Source organism: Empidonax traillii, unplaced genomic scaffold, assembly GCF_003031625.1.
Source record: "Empidonax traillii isolate 1590-97213 ecotype Southwest subspecies unplaced genomic scaffold, ASM303162v1 scaffold758:size305278, whole genome shotgun sequence".
Lineage (NCBI taxonomy): Eukaryota > Metazoa > Chordata > Aves > Passeriformes > Tyrannidae > Empidonax > Empidonax traillii.
Genome location: NW_020955951.1, coordinates 207,404 through 233,180, shown reverse-complemented (window position 1 = coordinate 233,180; position 25,777 = coordinate 207,404). Strand labels below are relative to the sequence as shown.

The 25,777-nt window shown below is 42.1% G+C and overlaps 1 long non-coding RNA gene across 1 annotated transcript in view; it reads right to left on the bottom strand.

The window, feature by feature from the left end:
• Nucleotides 1-6,859: 6,859 nt before the first annotated feature.
• The window catches only part of LOC114066343, a 57,558-nt gene continuing 38,640 nt past the window's right edge, over nucleotides 6,860-25,777 (bottom strand). The window contains exons 2-7 of the long non-coding RNA XR_003573166.1: nucleotides 13,391-13,553; nucleotides 13,012-13,194; nucleotides 12,496-12,664; nucleotides 11,249-11,357; nucleotides 10,750-10,896; nucleotides 6,860-6,914 (exon numbers count right to left, since the gene is read on the bottom strand). This is a non-coding gene — a long non-coding RNA (uncharacterized LOC114066343). The remainder of the gene's footprint in view (nucleotides 6,915-10,749; nucleotides 10,897-11,248; nucleotides 11,358-12,495; nucleotides 12,665-13,011; nucleotides 13,195-13,390; nucleotides 13,554-25,777) is intronic.

The window sequence follows — 25,777 nt, the reverse complement described above, 5'->3', positions numbered from 1 at the left end:
TCACCAAATGTTTTCCTCCTGAGAACAAAATTCTCTTTTGCCTCCTCTTTCTCCTCTGTACTAGTAGTGCCTCAGCCATTCAGCCTGGACTTTTTCTAAATAAATGAACATATTTCTTAAACCAAGCCCAAGGCATACCCTCAGCAGGGCTTGTGGCGTTCCCTGTCACAGAGAACACTTGGCCAAAAAGTGGATCTGGTGAGAGTTATCATCATTTTTCAACAGGCTTGGCCAAAGACAGAAAGCAGAACAAGGGTTGGGGGTAGCCTTCACAATAAGTGGTGCCATTTATTAACCCTGCCTGTAATGACACAAGTCAATAAGAAACAAGCTAGTTGTGCCCGGGCAGCTTTCCACTGACGTAAGGGAACACGCACAGCTGGCTGAAATGAGCCCGTTCTCTTTGACGAACATTCAGTAATGGATTTGCTGCACCTAAAGCAAAGTTTTATTTCAACACTTACTTTTAAAAAGCAGCAACCAGTTGTCCACACCCCGGTGATCTGTGTAATTGAGTTCATGACATAATATCACAATGTTTACTAAGAAAGTGGCAGATGGTAGTTATTGGCTCTTTTTTTTTTTTTTTTTTAAATGACTTATATTTGTATCATGGTTATACTCAGGGTATTCCTGTCAAAAACAATTTTTATTTATTAGAGGATTTTCAAGCTTATTTAAGTAACATGTACTCCATGAAAAGAGTGGCAGATGGAGTTAACAAGCTCACCTGTTGTTTTACTTAAAAACACTGTCTAATAAGAGGTTGTGTGTTTTAAAAGTCATGTTCCTAACATAATTTGTAATCCTTTCCTGGGGAGAGGACGTAAACATCTGGCAAAGGTGGCATGGCTCTGAGGAGAGGGCACTTCTCCAGGGCAAAAGGGCTGGACTTGTGAACAGGAAAGGTTGGTTCTTTATAAAAACAGCTACTGAATCTCAAAGGGAGAGAGAAATAAGGGCAACCACATCATGCAGCTTTATGCTCAGCTCCATCAAAATAGCAGATACAGAGGAGGCAGAACACAGTTGGAAGGTGCCCATGAAGGACAGAGATTTTCATTGGATATTCAAAAGGATAAACTCCCAAAAGAGAAGGAATTGTCTTACTAAATCCACAATGAAACTGCACTGGGCTGAAATTGCACAACTTGCCCTATGCTTGTCCTGGCTCTGCAGGGTAGTTACACCAACCTATCTGATGGAGTGTATTTTCTTAGCAGATGGAACTAGAAACGCCATAGCCACCTTTTCAGGAGCCAAGATGGGGTCAAAATCAAAGAGCAACAACTTTCAGACTGCTTTTTCCGAATAATGTTTTGCTAGGTACATGTGACAGATTGTGTAAATCACGGATCTGCAGACCCTCTTGTTCCCCGATGATGCAGATGGGTCTTTGCCAGTCACTGATTCATCTCTTTCTTCCCTCAGTGGACAGAACTGTTTAAACCCTTTCAGGTTGTTTCCACTTTTCCCAGACCAGACTCCACCTTCCCTGTCCCACACCATCTGGGGAATGGAGGCAGTCTCCCCAGTGTTGTTTGAAGCAAGTAGAGCACACTCGTCTTGGTGGACACCAAGGCTTTCAGTGGCTGTTTTCAGTGACTACTTTTCTACAGATGTGCAAGAATCGTGCTGGTTTGGGGAAATTATTCGTACTCCAGAGGCAGATGGTTTAGTAATAGTGGTCAGACAAAATAGTATTAAAAAAAAAAAAAAAATAAAGAAGACCAGTGGAAAAGCATATATTAATTAATAACAATTTGAGTAAGATTTGAAGAATAAACTGCTAAAAGTTGATTAGGGTGGCCCTTTAGGTCGCAAAACATTAATGGAACATTTTCTACCTTGAGTATTTAAACTGAAATTACTATTCCAGGCTGGGCCACATATTGCAACACAGGATCAGCATTTCCTGCCATGAAATCAGTGAAAGTAATTCAGAAAGCTGGAAGCAGAGAAGATGGCAATGAGAAGATTATCCCTAGATTTTCCCTTAAATGACGAAGATGTAACAAAGCATGACACTATGTTTATGAAAACATTCCGTCTGATGCAACACCTGCTTATAGGCAGGCAACAAGAGTATTTCCTTCCTATTATGCAGGCTGGTGCTTACTGCCAGCACGGGCTTTGCAGTGGAACAAGGCTGTCTCAAAACGTTTTGCTCAGCTAAATCTCGTGGACCTTGGCCTTTAGAGTATGTTTGTGCTTGTGTATGCAGAAAGGACCCAAATGTTGAATCTGCTTCGTTCCTTTCTAAACTGAACAGTTCATTGAACACTAGACTTAGGAAAATAAACCTCACAACCCCTAGAGTAAGAGCTGTGCCCTGCAATGAGTATTTAACCACTACACACAGGTAGAATCAGTCTTTACCTTCATAATCACACACGTAATTTACTTTGAGCCTGGAAGAGTAGTAACAAAAAGAGTACCTCGTCAGGATATGCTCTAGTTAGCTGCTCAGGATGTTCTCTAGGGAAGTGAGATTCACAAATTCAAATGTACTTGAGAGATAAAGAATTATGAATATTTTTATATCGCCTTAAAAAACTTAGTGGTTAAAAAGCAGCCATGACCATTTCATGCAGAGCTCTGATATAATTGCTAGAGGCCTAGAGTTATGTTTTCAGGTTCCCTAGGACAGCATAAAGATTTTGGGGATCTTTATTTTTAGACAGAAGCATCTCAAACTATATTAAATATCTAAATCCTTTTGGAAAAGAGCCCTTTGCCTACCACCTTAGTCAGAACTGTTTCCCCCAGGCAAGGCAGATGCTGCTAAAGTAGGGTCTGAATAAAATCCAAAACATTTTCAATTCCTTGATTTGACTTTTAAAATACAAAAACAGAGAGAACCTGTACCGCATCTGTTACAGTTCAGAGTTTCTTTTAAACAGCTCTGCATTCAGCAGCATTCCATGCTCCATTTAGCAAACTTCTATTTTTCAGTTTTGCAGACCAGCAATTGCTGAATTGCCAAAAAACACATTTTACACTAGTGGGCAAACCTAAGAAGCTGTGCTGTGCCCACCTGGGTTGCTAGTGAGCAGCAAGAGGGTGCCAAATGCATGACAGAAGCCATGATTTTCTGGCAGAAATGTAAACACAGCAGGAGAGACTGGGCTACTCTTAATATACAAATAAAAAAAAAAAAAGGTACAAGGGCTTTTGATACTACACTTAAGGAAAAAAGTAATAGTGGGAGCTGACAGGGAACAGACTGTCTGCCCAAACACTTTAGCAGATTGAAGAAGAAGAAAACTAGAAACTGGAAAAGTATCCAGCCTATATTTGACATGGTTAATAACAATTATTCACCTGAGTTCTCACTCTCTTCGCCACCATCTCAGGAACTTCTCCATGAAATTTTGGTGGCATATCACAGCTGCTAGGACAGCATGACGATGTGGAGCTGAGAGGACCACAGCATCTTCCTCCAGGGACAGTGAATGAATGTGCCAGCTCCACTGTAGCAATTACTGCTCAGGACTGGGGCTGTAAGAGTGCAAAAAATACCTGCTGTTATTTTGAGACCAAAGGCCACCATCTCGAGAGCTCTATCTGTCCTTAGCAGGGTTACCCTGGTGCTTGTTGTTGATGGAGACTTGGGGAAAGGAAGACATAGGTGGAAGTGGGGCTTAAGAACTTCAAAATAATTTGAAAAAATAACCAAACAAACAACTTGCTCCATCTAAGTTCATCTATTTGTCAATCTACATAAATAGAAAGAAAAAATTGAAATAATTTACGAAAAAGTATAGTGCACTCATTCACTATTACAAAAATCAAGTATTTTAGACATCACTGTATAAAAATAGCCCATGACATCAGCTCTGTTTTTTATCAGCTCCAGAAAAAGTTGTGGGCTAGAAGGGATGCGTGTGGAGTTGGAGGCATTTCTAGGTTGACGACTGAGGACTATTGGGAATAAAATCAGCACTAAGTCTGTCTCATTCATTCAGGGAACAAAATTTGCTACCGGTGAAGGAAGCAAACAGAAGCAGCTAATTTCTCTCACAGCACCATGCTTTAGACACTTTCCCTGCATTGCCAAACAGGGAGACTCTCCCTCTGTAAGAGCCAATTCATGTTTTCTCCCAGCTGACCTTTAAGAGAGCCCAGAAAGACTAAACAAGGCTGGAAGAATTCAGACTCTGAGCCTTACAGGGAAAACTTTCCAAATAGCCCCAAGAGCCACACAGTGCCAGCAGCCCCACTGACAGCAGTGTTAGCTGCACATATCGTGTGCCAGCTCTTGTATCTCCTCCTCCTCCTCCTCCTCACCTTCTCCTCTCCCACAGAACCGAACTGTGTGTGACCTTTTGGAGTCCTATTTTCTGTCACGTTCCTGAGCCTTAAGAGATTCAGATTTTCACATCTTTATCTACATCTGCAGCAACTAGGGACTTGGACAACAAATTCTGAAGCCATGAAATAACCAGAATAAAAAACATGAATAAAACTTAAGGGTATGTTTTCTTTAAAAAAAAGTACCAACTTATTACACTACAAGATTTGTAATGTAAATGACAGCACATAGCACAAGCCTGTTTCATTAGTGAGAAAACAATTACAGTAAGAAAAAGACACCTTTAAATCACTAATCTCCCATTAAGGAACAGCTGTGTGTTTTCATGGAAGATGTCACTCTGGGTACCAGTTGAGATCAGTGTGTTCACATACAAGATTTGAAATCAACTTAAGACAAAGCATGAGCAGGTTATAACTGCATCTCTCTTCCCTGCAGGAGGTTTCAAAATAATGAGATATATTCTCAAAATTCCATTTTTTTTCCAGAATATGGATTAGAAATATTATTCAAAGAGGAATTGCTAAAGGAAAGAGCTGTCACAGTTTGCGAATTATTTTATCAAGGAAGTAACCACAAACAAAATGCTCTCAGCACCCTTGTATGTAGTTACCTTTTGCATGTAGTGCTTAGCTCATGAGTTTACATGCCAATAACCCTGTCTGCACAGAGAGTACTTCTGCGTGCTCACCAGATAACAGCTCCTCTTTGTCCTCCACTGTTATCAAGCCAGAAATCCCACTGCTGCCTGCTCAGTCAGCCCTGACTCACACACCAACAAAGTCCAGACGTGGGAAGGTGGAGCTCTCACCCCACCATTCCAAGCTGAAGGTTGTGCTCAAGGCTGGGCTTTTGCTTCCGTTTACCATATATTAACTTCCACACACCAGTGTAAGACTTTGTGGTGCGTGACTCAGTCGCATGAACAGATAAGTGGTGTCAAGTGTAGCAAACAGCCTCAGAACAGCCCACTTAGTAAACTAGTCAGCAAATACCTACAAATAAGGGAAGAGTTTAAAGAAGTCTGGAATTCCTTGTGAATGAATCACAAACACTAAAACCTACCCAAATTTAGCACGTAGCGTTTGCCAAGCTGAAGTAACGCACCAAAGTGAAATATTAAAAGTTTTCAAAGGCGGTTCATCCCCAGCTCTTTTTCACAGATAGATGTCAAAGCCCTTTGCCAAATAGGTCAATATCATTACACTCCCTTTTTAAGTACGGTGACATAGGCTGGCCTGAGGATCCTCAGCCTGCAAGCAAGAAGTGCAGCCAAGGGCAGAACAGAAGTCTCTTTTGTCACCCACCAGTGACCTTCCAGTCCAGAAATCCAGATGCTCCCTTGTGTTGGGGTGGGGAAGGAAGATTGTTGTTTCAACTTCAGATTTGTGCTTTGAATTTAATATTCTTTAAACCTAATACATCTAATTATTCATTTTCCCCCCTTATCAAATATACACCAAAAAACAAAACAAAACAAAAAAAACCAAACAAACAACAAAAAAAACACCAAAAAACAACAAACAAACAAACAAACAAACAAAAAACTTTTGTAGGACAATCTGTTTGTTTAAACCAAAACCAATCACTCCTGCTGTAATTAGTCCTTAGGTCCATCAGGCAGGGAGCCAGCACTTATCATGTAAATGGCCCCATCCTACCTGCTATCAGAATTCTAAATAAAATTCATATGATCCTTCTGCTAAACACTGCAACAGAAATGTCATAGGACACAGGGGCCTTGTAGAGGCTGGAGGAGGCACTGGAAGAGACCATCTGTTTGCATTCCCCAGTGAAGGGCTGGTTTGTGAGCTTATGGGCCAGTGGAAGCACAACAACATACGGCAGAGCTTTGGGGGAGAAGGCACAAACTGTGATAGAGCAAATTATCACAACCTTGGCTTCAAAGAATACCCCATACTCTGCATCGTAGTTGACTCTTCTTCTACCCAGACCTCTTCTCTGGGGCAGACTCTTCCAAGACCACTGTCACTAAGGAAAATGGAGGAAAATGCTATCAGGCAAAACGTTTGAGAGGTGAAGAGGTGAAGGATGGGTCTACTGTATTTGTCCTCCTCAACTGCTGAAAGCAGGAACATAGAATAACTAAAGAAATTCCATGAGAACTACCAGTAGAACTTTTAAATGTGACTGCTTTGTTTCACAGAGTCCTTATTACAAAAGCTCTTGGTGGTGACGGTGGAGGATTGCAGTACATAAGCAAGGTGCTCCATTTCTCCATGTTCCTTTTAAATAAGTTTGTCCCAGGACCTTCACTGGTACTGCAACAGGTGTTACTTCACTTGATGCCCAAAGTTGCCTAATTTAGTTTACTGTTTCCATCCCTTCCAGTTCAGATTCTTACCACAAGTTTTTAATGGAAAATTGAAGTCCATTTAGAGGGAGACTCTGAAAAAAACCATCAAAAAGATACTTCCTCCTCTAAACCACGTTCATGTGAACAGCACCACAGGTTGCTTACACTGTGAAAACATGCTTTTCTACAACACCAAGTCCATCTTCCTTGCAAGCAACGGAGGGATGGAAGGCTCTTGTGTGCTCTGTATGTTTTATGCACCCAGAATTAGCCAACAACTGCCTGAAAAATAACTTGTAAAATCTTTCCTTCAACCAGCTTCATAGAGATTTAGCATATTTGGGCAGTATACAAATGAGAGGTCCTTTACACACAGTTTAATATACAAAGTAGGAGAAATATAGGTTTGATACAGTGACGGTCATATTTACACTCTTAGAAAGGCTGGCTACTCTACCAGGGAAAGTTGTCAGCATCAGAGAAAAGGACAACACTTCCTCATCTAAAAGAAAACTAATAACTTTGATTTTTTTTTTTTACTTCTGGCCATTATCAGTTTTCTTAGCTGTACTTATCTAAACTCTGTTTACCATCAGAGGCTTATAATCCATAATAGCACACCAATATAAGTAGATGCAAGAGTCACATCTTAGACAATGCAGAGTTCAAGGACTTCACCTTCATCCATTGCTTTTCTTGATAGCTCTGATGAACTAGACCAGTCAGAAGCAGAAACTTCAACCTGCCATTAGTAATGTAAAATCACCACCATGTTAATCCATGTGCTAACAGCTGTCAGCTTTTGGGGTAAGACCATATCAAAAGCAGGCAAAACAACCCAGGGAAGAGCCACTGCTGTTTTTCGCTAATGCTTTCACTCTGCTCTCCAGTGCTGTAAGAGGGAATCTCTGAGCTTACAAACTCACTTGCCCTGTTCCTGGTTCCCTTCCAGATGGGGAAGCACATGAATACAGCAGCTGGAGTCATGAGAAGACTGTGGACAAAGAAAAGAGGTTAAATAGAAAATATTTAAACTCCTTTTACACAGCTTGAAGACATTTCTTGCTAAAGGCCTGAAGCCAGGGACTGCACAACTTTTAAGGGCCCCTTTTGTATCATTCTCAGCCCAGAATATTTATTCTGTCTTTGTCACAGAACACAGGAGAGAGAGCATTTTGCTGCTAGAACAAGGAACCTTACCACTCCAATAATTCCCAAAGGTTCTGCTGTGATTAGGACAAACTCTTCCTTTAGTGTTGTTCCACCTGCATACAACAATATCACCTGCAGACAACACACAAAGCTGCCTCCCTGCTGTGTCTGCTTGGCATTATGCTCCCCACAATAGTTCCTGCACCTGCAAGGACAGCTGCCAGCCTCTGGAAACCACCTCTCTCTTTGAAAATCATGGATATTGTCATCATCTGGTTGTTTAGAAAAGGTGCACTAAAGGTTTTTCCTGGAAAAGTTCCTTATTGCTGTCTGATAAGTATCTGACAATCATTAATAATGGTGTTTTGCAAGAACCTGGAGGAAGGAAGCAGCACTTCCCTGCCCTCAAGGGCTTAGAAGGACAGGCATGCCCAGCCCAATGCCACACTAACCAAATGGTGAGTATTTAGCCCTTGTTGAAGGGTCTAAAGACACATGTGTTTCTGACAGGGTTTCCCTGCCTCTCCACAAGCTGGGGGCCGTTTTGGAGCAAGCAAACATGCAACCGTGGCTTTGAGGTGTTTCTGAAGATCCCTCCCCAGTGCCACTCAGGAAAGCGCTTTTAAAATCTAGAGTCAAGCTATGGGATGCACTGTTTGGTGCAGCACATGAGGGCACACCTAGGAGCTTCTTCTACTTTATTTCTCTGTCATATTGCAAAGAATATATGATCCCTCTGTTTTTTCAAGCCTCACACCTTCTACAGCCCCAGTTTTCCCTCCGTGACTACTCACTCAGGAGAGCAGCAGGGCAGGTTGGGTTCAGCAGCTCTCCTGCAGGCTGTGGGAACAGGGAACAATGCAGGGCTGTAGACCTATGTCAGAGCTTTTCAGCACAGAAGTCCTCCAAGCCCTCAACCAACACATAAACAGCCAACAACAATAACAAAACCATCTCTGAGCACATTAAAGCAAATTAAAAAGGGTAATATCTGAACTAGTGTCAAGCTATTGTGAAGTTCAAAGTGGAGAGCAAAACAAGTGGATTGGCTCTTGGGGGTTTGTCCCATGTGTAGTCAGAAGAACTGATATTCTTTTCTATTATGTTATGAACATGCCGAATCTAAAAAAAGAATAACATAAAATCTTATGAGAAAATTTTTCCTCTCCCTGTATAAGGATTGATAAGAAACACTGTGTGACATTTGCTATCACTGCTTTTGTACAAGTCTTTTAGCTAGGACAATAACAGGAGGAGGAAGTCAAAATCCAGTCCATTTTGTTTAGATTCAACTTAATAACCACAGTCTACTTTGCTTAGATATGACTTAATAATCGCTACAATTTCATGTAATGAAGTCCACAAACTCATTCTCTCATCAAGTTTGTAGATTGTCTGCAAACAGCTGAAAAGAACAATAAATCTGACTTTTTAATTCAGAATGATTTCCCTAAAAATTTCTCACAGGAATTCTTGAGCTATATATTCTTTGTGATCACATTTCTGTGAATAGTTGGTATTCAAAGTACGAGGCAGACTGGTTAAGTCTGAATGGCCTGATGGGTCACATAAAATTGTTTCTGAACAAACTTTGTTTATACATCTCAGCTGCACATCACAAAGAAAAGCCACATTAAGAATAGGAGGTTGTAGCAGTTACATAAAAATTACAAAGATAAAAAATTAAAAAACAGTCACAAAACACTTTTTCAGTAAAAATATACTGCTAAGTTGACTGATTATAGACACCAAATCTGTATGCTACAATAGAAACCAGTAGCAAGGGACTGCCACCTAAAACAGTCTTGCATGTATGACCAGCCCCAGCAACTAATGTATTTTCCAGTACTTAAGACACACTGGTGTAGAAGATGTGTCTCTTCTCAAAAAGGGAAATTAGACAAACTTGGTACCAACTGCATTCCCTGATGCTGGGGGTGAAACAGCTCTGTCTGCTGCATCTGATACTGTTTCTCTGTTCTGGTAGGGACAGGCACAGTGGTGACAGCAGACCATGAAGCAGGAGTAGCAGAATGTCTATAAAATACATTTGAATCTGAAATTCCTTTTATACCCTTTCAATTTCAGGAAGGAAAAAATGTGTCAATAAATCTGTACCTTCAAAGGCATTATATTGCATGTCTAAATGGGAGTCAGTGCTAACAGGACATTATTTGGCTTACAAAGCTGAGGACTTACCAGTTAAGAAATGCCAATAGGAGAGCTGCCTTTGCAATCTGAGACAACTTCTCTTACATATGCAGGCATGTGCACACCTCAGTATGAGGCTGCTCATAGCTTTAATTCTCCAAGGCTTATTGGAGATACAGGATATCTCACACGTTGCCTCTGTCCTTCACCATACAAAGCAGCAGTGGGAATCACGCTGCTAAGTGATGGGAAAGGGATGGAGTAAGTCCTAGCCAAGATAAGGCTTACAGGTAGATGGAATAATTTTCAGTAGCTCAATTAGGATAGTTAGAAAAAAGAGAAAACCTTACAGGCAGACAAGTGCTTTTATGGGTTAGAAATAGAAATACCAAATTCCCAAATAAAGCTGCAGGCGTTTGCTCTGTGAAAAAAAATCCAAACAACCTAAAGTCCCCCTCTTCAGCTCTGGGATCTGGGAGCTCCATGGAGGCAATGACTTCTCAGCAGATGATGCAAGTCTCTGTAGATGGTTGCTTGCCTGTCGCAGCGGTCAAGACCTGCTTTCCCCCCAAGCTATGCTACATGTCTTGGAGGGGCCCTTCGTTCATGGCAACAACTGATTGTGTCTGCAGAGGTAGAGCAGACTCCCCACCTACTCTGTGTGGAAGAACACTTATGGCATGAGCACAAGGCAGGAATTAATCCCTCTCCACCCATGACAAGCTGGGGCAGCTCCACCAACCAGCTCAAAAACAGAAAACCCCACATGGCAGATTATATCCACACAGATTTGGGTCTTAAGCTCCGTCCCCACCTAAATCAGCTGCAGCCAGCCTGAGGCATCACTGTGCTCCAGCTCCCCATCAGTGTTTTGGCACTTGCTCTTGCAGATCTGTCTTCCAAGAAAACTTATTTTTCTTATGTGTTTCTTAATGATGCTGGCTGAAAGGTCTAAGCATTGCTGCATTAAGAAAAGAAAATAACAGATAAAGGGAAGGGATAAATAGAAACATTAAGAAAGTAGCAGGTCAGGTACACCAAGATTCCAAGTGCCTGTCAGCAACTTTGGCTGCCTCTCATTTAGCAAAGCAGGCACCAAGAGCTGCATATTGTAGGTGAATGATCAGGTATTCACTGGAGGGTAAGGGGAGGGCAGTGGCTGGCTTGCCTTTCTGATATTTTTCATGAAGTTAAAATATCCAAATAGTAATTCTTTTCTCCTTATCTATTCCTTAAAACTTCTTATAACTATGTAGGCTTGCAAGTCATCTCAGGTTAGCTTTGTCAGAATAACAACAGATCATTCTACATACCCAGGTTTTGGCTTTTCTGAATTCCCCTGAATGTTGAAAGCTCTTAAGTTGACATCTTTTTCCCTGTAAGACTCTCCTGGTATGGCTTTGTGGTGGCCTGATGTCATACCTAACCACAAAAGACCATGGTCTAACACACCATAAGTGTTAAAAAAATACAGTGCCCGACACATTGGTTTCTTAAGCTCATGGGGAAAATATTTATTCCATAAAACTTCCTAGCTTTTCAATAAGAAGGGCTCTGAAAGATGACATTTAAAATACCATATGGTATATTTGGGGAGTAGGAACATTCTATGGGTGAGTTTGCGCTTTTTTTGTTATTATTATTTTGAGAAAACAGAATACTTGGTACTTCTGTAGAATATAGAAAACATTCTAGAGACATGAAAGAATGTTCCTTTTAATGTCCAGGTCTCTTTCATACCACAATAGCAGTTTAGCAGTTTGGCATTGCTGGAGCAGTATAAAGTAGCCTCTGGGTGAGAATCTGGTTCAGGCAGCAGGGAATTGCAATTTAAAAAGTCAATCATTTGCAGGCTTGAATTGAAGAAAAGACTTGTAGGAAAGAATATGCAATTCATCTTCTGCAAAATGCTGTTGGTGAGGGTAAGGCAGCAGAAGGCATTTTCAGGACATTGTGTATAGGCAGGAGACTGTGAAGGGACAAAAGTATGAAAAAAAAGACAAACCTTTCAAGACACAGACTTCAGCAGTGCCACTAATCGCTGCTTTATTTCCAGTAACTGAGATTCTATGTCTTTTTACGAACATGTCATTTGTGTTTTGAGCCAAATGGATTTATCTTGAAATTCAGCCCTTTTCCTGAAGGCTTGTGGCCTGTAAAGCTTTTCACCTTTTTTTATTTTTGATTTCTTTTTCCCCTTTTGCTCAGCTATGGCTTCATTCCCACAGTTAACTAAGCTGGAAGCTTCCAGCTTGGAAGCTGGTAGCCTCCAAGAGGCAGGGTAAGGGCTGGAATTTCCCAGGTCACAAGCAGGATTCCAGCCTTCTCTAAGGCATGAGGCATTCCCTCCAAGCAGGAACGATGCTTACAGCTGATTTATGATCTTCAAGACAAGTTTAATGACACTACTGTCTAAATTAATTAATTCTGTAACCCACAAAAGGCAGCCACTACCACCGGTGATCTTCAATGCATGCACTTCTATTTCCCCCCTCCTCACAGCACGGCAACGAAAGTGTGCTGTTCATTTCTCTCCTCAGTGACATCTCACAGACTTTACCTTCATGGGGGTTCTGCAGCTTGTTGCAGCACCTCAGTGATCCCAAATCCAGAGTTGAGGGCATGGAGGCACCAGAGGTTTCTGGTTGGAGCTCAGGCTTGGCCAGATCTTCCCGGGGTGCAGGCATTCCAAGCTACCCCTCACTCTGATCTGACCCCAGGCTTCACACCTGGGCAGATACAAACAAGGTTTGGACCTGAACTGAATGTTTTGGGTCAGCTCCAGTGCCCTCAGGGGACACTGGGCTCTGCCTCAGATCCCGTAGGTAGATCCTGGGGCTGCAAAAGCTGGGAAATCGATCTAAAAATAGGTGTTTCCGTATAAGTTTGTTTTTCAGCTCTGTTTTGCTGCCTTACACGCTGGAAATGTGGGCAAGTGGTTTTTGGTACCAAGAGCCGCCTTTTCATTTTAAAAGAATGTCCCCACCAACCACATCCCCATGTAAGGAAAAAGCAGCAACTTACTGGTAAAGCTGTTAAGTGGGAAGGCAGAATTACATTCTCTCTTAAAACTTACCATCAATTTAAGTGAAGCTTTGTTGGTTTCAATAGCTCCTTACCCGGAGTGCCGTGCGCACGGAGCGCTGCACAAAACCCTCTTGCTCGTCTGAGGGCTGCCAAGAAGCAGGAGCCTTGCCAGGCTGCCAGGCAGAGTCTCTACTCCCTGCTGCACCATAGTTGTTTAGGTCTGTGTGTTTACCTAAATCATCAGAGAAAGCATGGGATGAATTACTTCTTCATTAAGGCTGCAGCTGGAGTCTTGCGTTCCAATTTATTCAATAGTCTGGCATAACTGACATTTTGCATTTATTACTTTTGGACTGAAGGAGAAATGTCCCCCTGACAAAATGAATGCATGGAGAGTATTACAGAAAGAGGTGAAAAGTTTCTCTTACCTGGTACAGAAAGTGTGCCATATGCAGCTCAATGTGTCAGCCAAGGAAAGGGATACACTCATAAACTGTTACCGAAACATCAAGGCTCACAGGAGTGCCAGGCAGTCACTGCTGCGTATTTGGATGAAAAAAATATTGATTATTATCCATACATATATATGTCCTGAAAATAAGAAAAGAATGTAATTGGTTTTATTCTGACTTTGTAGACAAATTCTGGTTTCACAAAGGAACAATTTCAAATTCCAACATCTAGGGAAACAATAAACAAAAGAAAAAGTCTGGGAGATGCAAAATCTGGACACAGGATGGCATTTTGGAGCACAGATTCATCTACTGTTAAAAACAAAACCAAATGCTGAACTCTTTAACCCAACCATAGTATCCCGCTGATTCAAGAAGCCCCTCCATTCAAAGAATATAAACTCTGCTATGGCAGGAGCCGAGAGCTGTCTTTTATTGAAAGCAGGAAACTTTTCTAAAGGGCCAGTTTATGACCTGGTTGGAGAGCTGGAAATAATTAAGTGTTCTTGTCAAAGGTCAAAGTCATAGGGTTAAATTCCTAGGAACTCAAAACAATCCCTGGTGACTGTGCCAAGACTGATCATTTGGCCCTTTTCTGCCCACACTGGGCAGGCAGTGAGCACCCTGGGACAGGAGTGAGCCATGCTTCAGTTATCTGCCCTTTCCCATTCCAAGTCTGACATTTTTAGATTCATCACACGCTCGCGATCTAAAAAAGCGTAGTTGAGGTTAAAAAAATAAAAATAAAATCTGGAAATAAGGATTGCAGCCAAATAACCTATTTATAGCAACACCAAATATGAACTAAATGCCTAAAGACAAACGAAGATCCTGATTCATACTCTGCTTCTGATGTAACCCTGCTCAATTCGAAGGGGCATTAGACTCTACAGGAAGAATCTGCCCCCAGATGAAAAGAGCAGCGCTGGTCTGGCCCTTGGGGAGCTGTCATGTTCTGCTGTATGCATAAAAACTGCAAGCTGTCTATATCTATAGGGATCTTGGTGCTTAAATTCAAAGCCGTGCATGGTGATATTACTGAGCAGTGCTCAAAAATGTAAAAAGGTGGAAGGGGGGAACTCACTCATTGGGTGCTTTTTCATCAAATGACGACTTTAACCTCTCAGAGAAGCAACGGTCTGTCTGCCCTTGTGAGGCTTGGCTTGAACACAATGCAACAATGAGCAGCATGAGTTTGTCAACATCCCTCACACAAGCTATAAGCACATCCTGGTGAGATGTACGCAGTCTGACTCCCTCCAGTGCATTCACCAGCCTGAAAGCAGAAAGACAAGTGAGGGGCTGAGGTAGAGAGGGTCGATACCTCCTTCACACACTGCGTGCCGAGGGGAGGCACACACTGCCCTCAGAGTCGCTTTTCATTCAAAGTCACTTGCCCTGGCCCCTCCAAAAACTACGTGACTCTTGCTTTGAGCATCTTTATAAGGCAAAGAATCACCCCCAAAGCCCTTGGAGAGCATTTCTCTGCTTTAATTTCTGGCAAATTTTCTGTTACAAGCCAAGCAGATTTACCCTGATACACCAAGAGAGCAGAACTTTAGTTTTATCCCAGTGTTTTAAGCTCAAAAGGATCTTCATTCATCCTGGTGTGAGGAATCAGGTCATTCTCTGTTTGTCCAAGTCCTTTTCTTGATTCAAAGTGATCTGGTTTAAAATTTCTCCATAAAATAAAAGTCTCAGGTTGGACCTGAAATCCAAATTTGGTGGACATCTTGCTTCACAATGGGATGAAGCGAGGTAAAATTACAAATATTTATGAGATTTTGGGATAGTCCAGGGCCTGTCACAGTGGCATAAGTCAGTCTCTACTGCAGATGGCCCTTCTGCCTGTGTCTCTGCCAGTTCAGAAGCAATCCTGCTCCATCAGTTCATACTCATTCATACTCCTCCTTTCCCCTGTTCAAATTTCTAAACCTGAAGAGCAACGTGGTGACCTTCTGCACTGACTCTTCTGTCTTTTGTAAATCTAAATTGATTTTCCTTGCATGGGAACATCCAGGATCTACCCTTTGACCTTCAGCCTGAGGTTGTGTATTAGAAGCAAGAGAGAATGTGAAAGCAGCATTTGACTGTCAGCATTGGCAAGAAATATGAGCCCCCCTCTAGCAGAAAACAGTCTGTTTCTGTCCAGAGCCTGGAAATATGGGAATTGCCAGACTTGCTAGGAAACAAGGGTCAATATCCTGTCCCTGATGCTAGCCAGCACTGGATGCTTGAGAAAAAGGTCTGAGAAGCCTGTAGCTTGCAGATATGGGATAATCCCATTCTTATCTCCCTGCTTTGGGGAACAGTACAGCAAGAAGGAGCACAAATACTGGCACTGCATGCCTCGGAGAGCTCTGTTCCTGGGAATATTGCAGTATTCTGTGTCACGTCAAGTATTGTTAAATACCCAGTACTAGAGCGTGCAACAGACCACAAAGAAGGGAATGAATAAGACAAGGGATGACGAAGGTTCAAGAACTGTATTTAGCTCTTGGGTTACTATATTTGGTGTGCAGCCAACAACTCAACTGAGAACGAACATAAAAACAACCCTGTTCACCCAGTCCAGAGCTGGCTGTCCAGACAGGAGCTAAAATACCCTTACGACAGAAGAGCAAAGTTGTTGAAAGAAATTGTCAACCTTTCACCTGTATTCTATATATGGGCACATTTTATAATCTGGGCGTATTCTTGATCATGATTTAGAGTCCCTTTTCCATGCTTCTATTGTCAGCTGTTAGGCTTCCTGATTCCTTTAGGCAAGCAGTCAATGATTTTCGGGTCTCTAAGGTGTGTTCAGCTGGCATTAATGCTCCTCCCAGTCCTTACCTACAGGAAGGTATATGAAGTGGGGTCACTCTCAGCTTGGATATGTTTCTACACTGCCCTGAACAGACTACCTTTTCTATTTATGATTTTATATGTTTTTTTCATAACAACACTGATCCACAGGGAGAAAGAAGCTTTCTTCGTGTAAAGCTGAAGCTGGGGATTTGATGTGTGGTTTCTCAGGGATTCTGGAAAGCTACTGGAACGGCCACCGTGAATTTCCTGGCCCAATTATTTCTCTGTTTTGAGTGTACCTGCTGTTACATAAATCAGATGATTATGAAAACACTACACTGTTCATTACCCACAGCTCAAATGAGAGGGGGAGGAGGAAGTTTGTGTTGACCTGTGAGAGAATTTTGTTATTGATACGGCTGAGGAAAACAGAGATCTCAGCACACTTTGCTTGTTTAATTAGTGTCTGTTTTTAAGACTCAGATGTCCCACAGAACTCTTTCTGTACCAGTAACTAAAACACATAAAATTGTAGAGAGTTATAAAATGATAATCCACATTATCTGATACTGCTGCTATTTGATAGCTCTTCAAACAAAGTACAAAGAAATCTTGATCTTCCTAATGTGCTTTACTCAGAAAGAGGCCCAACACAAAGGGACATATAACTCTCCCTTCTAAAATCAGTGGGCATAAAAAATAGGATTGCAACTTCTTGGCCAAAAAAAAGTTTCCTTGGTACTAGCAGAGTAAGCTATTTTTAGTGTTGTTCTGAAGTCTTTGAGAGGGGCCCCTCTGAATCAGTTCAAAACACAAAGTCCTCCTCCCTAATCTGGAGAATACTGTACTCCCTCTCTCTTGTAATGTATGTTGTTGAACAGCAAAAGAATAACCTCGTGGGATGGTTTTCCTGGAAAGGTTCCTTAAATAAAAGCTCCCTCTGCCCTCCTCATCCTTTGCAGATGCAGTTCCATCCAGGGTTTACCACCATTTCTGCAAGCAAAGGAAAGCCCTGCAGGGAGAGCCAGGGCTGCACTCCAGGGTTAGCTCTCTCTGGCTGTGAGTCACACTTCATTATCAATCCCCGACAGGCAAACTTTCTTCTTTCTCTTTATACTCTTCCTCATCCTTTCTACAAGGGCAGATGATCAATATACCTGCCTTTTTTTAGGCAGGGCATTGTTTAAGAGAAACAGTACATTCTCTAGATCCTGCTAGTCCCATTTGGGAAACCACCCGGACACGTGACGCAAAAGCTGATCTAATATAAATTCATTCTGCTATCTCAAGTTGGTTAAAAATAGCGGATGGGTACCCCTTGCCTTGGCAAGATTTATGCCAGAACAGACCTTGCCATCAGTACAAAGCCACCTTAAAAGCATGGAATCAGCATAAACCCTGCACTGCATGTTTTGGTTGAACAAGCAGGGCCTGGCCTACCCATCACATCCAAATGTCACTGTGTGTCACTCTCTGATGGGGAGCAACTATGTACTGATGAGTGACTGCTCCATATAGTCTGGCAACAATAAGCCATGATGCTGGGTGGTCCAGGGTCCCAGCAGGTTTGGCAGTGCCATCCAGCACTGCACCTCTGCACAGCAACTACAAGAGGGGAACACAAGATTCCCGCTTGTCAGATGCTTGCTGGCCCACCAAGCAGAAAACCCTTCCTCACACCAAGCTGTGCCTTAGTGTTTCAGCCAGCTGTTCCCCATCAGGAAGAGGCAGATGCCCGAGACCCCTTTACATTCTGAGGACACTTGAAGGTTTAACTTTAGGTTGCCCCCCAGGGCATACTTCGAGTCCAATGTGTATTGCCCTGCAATACCATTCAAATACAAGCCTTAGTTTACAACCAAGAAATCTCTCCTGATGTCTTGGTCCACTTTGCCTTCTCTGAGAAACACAGTCCAGTGCTGGTCCCTCATCCTCCTCCACTAGGAAGTCCAAACCTCACTGCTTCAGGGACTGCTTCCTGAGCAGCCCCACAAAGCTGTTTGGCAGTGGCTGCACTGGAACTGATCCCCCTGAGCTTGGTGGGACAGGCCTGGGCTCTCCAAAGAGAGCAATCTCAGGATGTAACGGGAGAAGTTATGGGGCCTCACAGGCTCAGAGACAGCATAGTGCCAGCTCCAAGGATACTGTTCCATGGGGTCGATCCCTGTAGCTGTTAAAAAATAAATTGCTGTATAAAGTCATGCTGTACTCAAGCAGAGCTTCAGGAACATGATGGTCACCAGAGAGCTGTTGAATTCTGGTAGCTACTTGCTTGCTGTTTTGAAACACTTCCAAGGTTTTAAAACCTTGTTTTACGTTTCCTTGCAAGGAGAACATATCCCCCCACAAGCACCTCCTGGGACTGAGGCTGCATTAGGTCCCTGATCCTCCTGCTGTGTGTCCTTCTCCTCCGTCGCCCACTCTTTGAGCCGAAACGAAACTTTTTGCCACTGCAAATGGTTTCCCATGGAAAAATCAGGGGTTTGGTTAAATAAAATTCTGCATTATGAACATCTCACAGAGAGAAAAATGTTACTGTTTGGGAAAAAAAAATGCATCATATGCTCCCAAACTCAAAAAAGTGCAGTCAAAATACTGCAGGTTTTGATAAGCTGCCTGACTCAGTGTTTACCACACAAAATGTAAAAAAAAAAAAAAAAAAAAAAGGATTACTGTCTGTTTTAGAAGGACCCTTCACCTTCCTATTTTCTTATCAAATACACAGGATCATACCACTGTTTTACTGTTAGCATATAGGATGTTAGGATATATGATTGTGGATTTTTTTTTTTTACCTAGAAGAAAATAGAAATAACTGATTTGTTCTGATCTCGTAGTAAGTCCTTTTCCCAGGAGACTGTAGGAAGAATTTCCTGTATTTTTTTCAATTACTGATGCTCTGCTCTGCTTGATGCCCTTCTGTGGTACTCCATTCTGAGAGGCCACATTTGCCCATGTGCCAAAGCCATGTCTTTCTGCCTTCCAGTTTCCTCACTAACTTCACAGAGCTGTAAGAATTAGGTGGCATAACTGAGAAAGGGTGTATAGGCCTTAGTTCTGTAAAGTTTTCTTTTAGCAAATTGAGTGTCTTTCATGCTAAAGAGACAAGGTGAAATGGTTCTCTTAAATTCAGAAGAATGTCCTCTGAAGAATATCACTCCATCTGTGCTCCCCATCCATCTCTTTTTACCCCTTCATCCTGCTGAGTCCTGCTCTAAGGACAGTAATAACTTTACTACAAGTTAAAGAATAACTGTTCTTTTTGTTATCTGTGCAGTTTGCAGACTCTCAGTTGATTTCTAAATTTTACTAAGCCTGGAAGTTCTTAAATTACAGAAAAAAACTTATATGAAAACCGCAGTGCTCTGTTCTAAACAAGGCCCAAACACATTGTCCTCTTTTCTTTACAGCACCACAGTGATAATACTGCAGCTATTGCCAAACTATAACTTTACAACAAAGAACAGCCAGTATTAACAGTACCCCACTGTGTTCTTTGGGAATGGGAGATAAGAACACCTTTCACATGAACATAAAATGTGAATAATGAAGATACTTGCAGGTATGTGTTCTCAAAAGAAAAGCATGGGTCCATAAGCACTGCACATAACTTTTATCTCTGAAAGTGATTAAATACAGATGGCTACCAGGAAAGCTGGGTTTTGCAATAGCAGTCATATAGGATCCTTCAGACTATTTGGCTAGTAATTTAAGTTAGGAAAGCTATTTGCAGAATGTGACCTCTGGAATGTAGTTATTCCAGGAAGATGTAACATATTATCAGGGAGTGAATTCCAGGGCTGAGTTATTTCTGGTAACAATTGAACAATGACAAAAATATTTACAACTAACTTATAAAACAAAAACATTCAAATATTTGTCAAGGAGTTTATTTACAATGAAAAATTTCTGCAGATCTCATTAGTTTCCACTTTGGAGAGAAATAAATGGACAGAGACTTTTGGAAATGATCCTATATGGTCATTTACAAGACACATACAACTCCCATTAATTTTAAACAATGGGACAATAAACAGCAAAGACTAACAAGACACGCAACCCACAAACTGCTCCAAGCGCCCTCACACATACTTCAGCCTCTCACAGAAGTTCTCCATTTCTTCACAGCTGGTCTCCATATGAACCAACAGCTCAGTCTCAAGGCAGACTTTTACCCTTGTCCAAATAAACCCAAAGCAAAGGTAAGTCAGAGCAATGGCACTCAACAGCTCTTTGCACAGGAGCACAGACCTGTACAAGCACAAGGTACTAGAAACATGAGGGAAGATCTTAAATACTTACTGTGTAAAACTGCCCAAAACAACTAAAAAGTTTTTGTTCTCACCACCAGATATTGTAAACCCTGCTGCAAATGAGGACACAAGATCCCCATTTGAAAGGATTTCAGAGCCCCAGGTCATACACTGCCTTTCCATCTGCACCTTCAAATGAGGTTTGTTTTTATCACACTAATACTCCCTGCTCTTGTGGGCAGAGGTCTCCTTTCAGGGCTGGCATAAGCACTTGAGGTTCATTTATTCTTCTGTCAGAGTTCTCCTTTAGCTTTAACAGCTCTCTTCTTTTTCTAGTATGTATAGATAGCAATCATATCCCCTTGAAGCTTTTGTTTTGGAAAGCTAAACAAACCATCAGACATTTTAATACCTTTTCCTAACAAAGAAACAACCCCTCATCATCTACATAATGAACCTCGTGACCTGTGTCTGCATCTGTCCCTGAATTTATTTTGCTTGGAAGTCAGTGCCTAGATTTTTAGATAACATCTTATTGGTTCTTTACAAGAGGTCATGGATATTTCTATGCCCCACCTGGCAATTTATTTCCCTTTCTTTAATGGCAGATCATGTCAGTGACCCAGGATGATCCTGTGATCAATTAGTACACAAGTAGTACCCTCACATCTTTCCTTCCCCTGTGTACAAAAAACAAGCATGCAGACTCCAAAAGTCACACTCAGGCTGACACATCAATTCCTTCCTCTGAAGCTCCTCTTTCCCCCTATGCCAGTCTTGCCCCAGAAATGCAGCTTTGGAGGGATGAAGGATATTTCATCCAAAACCAATCTTTGCCTCTGAACACCTGTCCGTTGTCAACAATCCACAGACCTTAACGCATGCCACATCTACATCTTTCCCATTTTCTCTTCCCTGTACACTGTTATCTGACATTTCTCCTCAAAAAGGCCTCCCAACCACCCTGCTTACCCCTGTCCTGTCAGAACAATGTACACTCACGTCAGTCTGTGCATTGCTCAGCTATCCTTGGAGCCAAGTTTGCTACTCTCTCAGGGTCAGCCTTGGCTGTTTTTCCTGGTCCCCAGAAAAAGGACAAGTGCTTTACTCCCAGATAGTATCTACTGCTCTGCCCTCATCCTACTAGACTAAAAAACACTGGAACAATGTAATAAGCTCTTGCTCAAACAATGCCAGTTACGTACTTCACTATTTTATGGAGAACATTTTGCAGTAGCTAAAGATAGTCCTTGGGGTTTACATTATTTACTTAAGTGTGTGTTGAGCAATCCAACCTTAGCACAGATAAACAAAGTATCTCACAGAAATTTTGGTGCAATAATCTACATGTCCTGAGAGAAAGTCATGTCTCAGAAGCAGTAAAAAAAGGGAATTTAAAGTGCAGCTGACTATAAATTATTTCTATTATTTCTTTTGACCGCAAGCATCCCAAAGGTGGGAGGTGAATCAGGACTCTGAGGACAACTGAATTGGATCTATCAGGCCAGTTGCAATGTCCCATGCCTTCCCTTCCCACTGATCCCAGACCCATCTCATTCGTGAGATGCAGCAGCTGCCCAGGGAAGTGGAGATTGGATTCTGCACCACTGGCACTGCTTCAAGCAAATTGCTCCTGTGTTTAATTCACTCTGGCACCGAGGTGCATCAGAAAGGATTTGATTTACCCTTTCATGACCCAGCTGCGTGTTATGCAACACAACTACACTGACCATGCCCAGAATCTGCCTCTTGGACACGTATTTTCAGTTTTGTAAAACACACCCAGAAGCCACTGCGGTCTTTTCCCTCAGAGCCACCACTTTAGTCAGCATCCAAACTGACACAAGTCTGGGATAGTCTCTTTCCACTGGGTGAAAAGCATATCAAGTGCTTTGTGCTACAGCCTTCCTGGCAAGACACAAAACTCTTTAAATTGTACCCATTTTCAGACTGCAATGTCAAACCAGATGTGGGACCAGATTTACTGTAAAAGGTTCCTTCTGGGCCATGAATCTTCCAGCAAATCTCTAATGCCCTGAGCACAATTTTAAGCAATTATAGCCTCACTTGTAAGCTCAGTGAGAGTTATCACTTTGCATTATTTTGACATAAGCCCAGCTGAAATTTAGTGGATGGGCTTACTTTCGGTATCTGCTGATGCTTCAAATCAGCTTCAAACCCTCAACAAAGAAATTACCTCAGTGCATGGAAATGAGAGGGAGACACTTCGTACCCAGTTTCAATATTTCTACATTTGGGATACTGTTAACGTGGATTGTTGTTCCAATGAAATAGAAAAAGGTTTTCTAAGTTGTTTTGTGGAGTCAGACCCAAATCCCTGAAGAACAGAACTGTCTGAAATACAAGTTTTTCTGGAAAACTAAGGGAAGTTGCCCCAAAGAGCTCACTGATACACACTGATGCCAATGCAGACACCCACAGAATAATTCCTATTTTTCAGGACCAAGTCTCACTAGTTCCTTCTTCTTTATTGCTGTCATTTTTCAAAGGGTTGTATTGGGGATCACTATAAATGTATCCATCTAATATAAGGGCGGGGGGGGGAGGAAGCAGTTTTTAATGGTGATGAAAAAAATATGAACCAAAAGTCAGTCCTGACACAAAGAGACCCTGCAGTTTATATTGCCAAGTAGAAGAGGAGAAAGAAGGTATTAAAAGGGTGACAGAATTTCTTATCAGAGATCACACTTCACAGTAGAGCTGAGAAAAGAGCCTCAAGCTTTTTGGCTTTCAGTCCACTGCCTTAACCTGCTATACCACTTTTGTGAACCCCTACCTTACAGTGGGGTGGCACATCCATCTCTCCCTGAGTATTTAACCTGCTTGCACGCTTCACCATTTTATGGTCAATTTATGACAAAGCAACCCCCTTAGGAAAAAATGTGAACAAGCCACAACGAGAGGCTTGCTCTGTTAAGCTTAATTAGCTAAGCTGTGCTCCAGGAGCAGCTCGTAGTCTTTGGACACTGGCTCAGAGGGGCGCGGGGCTAAACAGCACTGCCTGACATGACAGTCACATTCCAGAGGTAGTGAAAATAGGAAAGGAGCAATTACAGGAGTCCTTGAGCCTTCTGTGTCATTTTGTGCAACGTCTGTTTCATGTCATGTCTCATGCAACAACTGTGCTATGTAAAAGCAATTTATATAAAACTACTTTTTCCCGAGGAACTGAGGCGCAGATACAGAGACAGCTCTGGGGGCTGAAACTCAGACAGAACTTGATGAGTCAAGGCATTATGAGGCACTAATTATCTAAGGGGGTTATAAACATATGGGGCTGTGGGAAGATGATTTGGCAAGAGATGTATCAGGGAAAATAGAAAAAGACGGCCACTGGACTTTGGAAAAAATTATTACAGATGACTATAGCAGGGGTTACAAGCTACTATTTGGGAGAATAAAATGACCTGTTGGACTAGTATTAAATAGGGAAAGGATTTCTTTTAAATGTGGAATACCTCTGTAAACAACTTTGGCCAAGCAATGCAAGTAGGCTGTAAGAAAGTAAAAGAACTAACAGACAGCAATTTTTTCAATAGTAAAGTCACTGGTGTTTATACCAGGAAACCCTCTGTGAGGGAAAGATTCTGCAAGCCAAAATGGGGCAGCAGCTGATGTTTGTAATGTGGATGCAGTCTAAAATGAGCTGAAGCTGCCTGAAATGAAGAGTCTGTTTTCTTTTGGTGTTTGAGCAACACCTTGTTGGTGTTTTTACTAACTTGGAGGCCATCGGGAAGGATTGCTAAATGTCTTTTTGGGTCAATTAAGCCTGGAACTATTATTCAGCCAAAAATTTTGGAGAATAATGGGTTTCATACGTGGAAGAACAAACTGACTTACATGTCCATTTTAAATAACGAGACACACAGCTGGTATCAATCTGGACACACAGCATTAGTTGGTCCAGTTAAGGAAAATGAGAAGCTGTGAATGGCCTTTGACTTGAAAGAGATGGGAAAACCAAAGTAATTATACTTTTGTGCTCAATACACTGCAGCAAAAGCATTTGGTTATTCCTTTTCATCTGAAGTTAACCTTTTATTTCTGGGTGAAAGAGGGTCCTCAGACACGTTTCCTTGCCTTTCTTGTAAGATATCTATTATTTGACTGCATCAGGAGCATCTATCCAAGGCTGGGATTTTGTATCTGCAGCTACAGGATGGAGTTTACTAACCTGTGATGAGACTTCTGAGGATCAGGCAAATGCTCCCCCTCTCCACTGACACAGAAAACAGCAATCTTCCAAGTGTAGCATGGTTTAATATGAAAAGGGTCATAAATGCCTACAAAGAGATGAGTGTGTTTCATCAGTAAGAGGCATCTTTTGTCAATATGTCACAGCTTGCCCAGAGCACTGCGCAAGTTAAGAAAATAACACTTGTACCTCATCAGAATAACAAATCCAGCCTGTTCAGGCCTGATGCAGTCAAACTAGCTGGATTTTCTAAGGTTTCCAAGTACCTGATGACTCTCTCTAACTGTGCTGTTTTTTTCGGAGGTAACACCCACATGCAGCCCTGATACATGTCTGCAAACTCCCGTCTTTGTTAAGGGAGGTTCATTTCTGCAGGAAGCAGGCCCTCTGAAAACGGCCCCCAGTGGCACTGGAGTACCTGCAGGCTCTGGTTCACTGTCCAAAGAGGAAAAGGTGCAAAAGCAGAAGGAGTCCTTGTTGCTAGAGCCTGGTCCTGCTTCAGCCGCCATGGCCCAGTGCAGCAGGGATCACAACCTAGAAAGCTCAGCTAATGGGCTCTGTGGCCAGGCTGAAGCTGATCCAAGTCCCTTTGGTACACATGGTCATACCTACAACTGTAGGAGCAGGTACCTTAGCCAGGTTGCTACCCTCTGGACCAGGACAAGGCAGGCATCACATTTTTATGGACCTGAAACTCCTGTCCTGACCTTGTCACCTCAGAATGAATTAGCACCCATGAAGCAGCCATAGAGACAGGACCTGAAGCCAGCTTGGATCATGAAGCACAAGGGATATAAAGTTTTAGGAAGAAGACCAGCATGACCAGCTGCTGGTCATTAGTGAGCTCAGAACTTGGTCTGGGTCCTCCTATCTCTAATACGAAGATTGGTCTTGGCAAAGTGTTTCATAGGCAATGTAACAGCCGTGTTTGCATAGGTGAGCAGCTGATTAGTCTGGAGATGAGAAATATGTTAAAAGTATGGGTGGGAAAAGCTCAGACTAACACAGAAGAGCTTTGGATAAAGATAAGGATGTAAACAACACTTTCTTCGTAAGTTAGCTGATCAAATCAGTTTTCATCACTTTTGGAACAGAAGAGACCTG